The sequence below is a fragment of the Triticum aestivum genome, chromosome 6B (genome assembly GCF_018294505.1).
Source record: "Triticum aestivum cultivar Chinese Spring chromosome 6B, IWGSC CS RefSeq v2.1, whole genome shotgun sequence".
Classification (NCBI taxonomy): Eukaryota; Viridiplantae; Streptophyta; class Magnoliopsida; order Poales; family Poaceae; genus Triticum; species Triticum aestivum.
Window position 1 is genome coordinate 247,871,692 of NC_057810.1, and position 436 is coordinate 247,872,127.

Genomic DNA, 436 nt, shown 5'->3' on the forward strand with positions numbered 1-436 from the left:
ATGTGGCTTTGAATGGTGCATTTTGAACACAGAAAAACAAGGGGGTTCAAATAAGTTCAAAAGAAATGAAATCCCTTTGTAACAGCCGTGTTTCCGTATGAAACCCTGATACTTCGAAGGAGATTGTCTGTTTTGTACACGAAGTGCATCCAGTTTTTGCTGTAAGCCTCTCTACTTTGTTGCACATGCTATGTGGGTGAAATGATGATACCATGCCAACTTGGAACCTTTTCAGAGTTCATTTCAAATGCTTTTCAATTTCATGGTCTTATAGCTCAAAATAATCAGTAAATGCATGAAAAATAACAAATGAAGTCAGAAAGGGTTGTAAATTGATGATGTGGCTTTGAATGGTGCATTTTGAATGAAGAAAACAAGGGGGTTCAAATAAGTTCAAAAGAAATGAAATCCCTTTGTAACAGACGAGTTTCGGTAT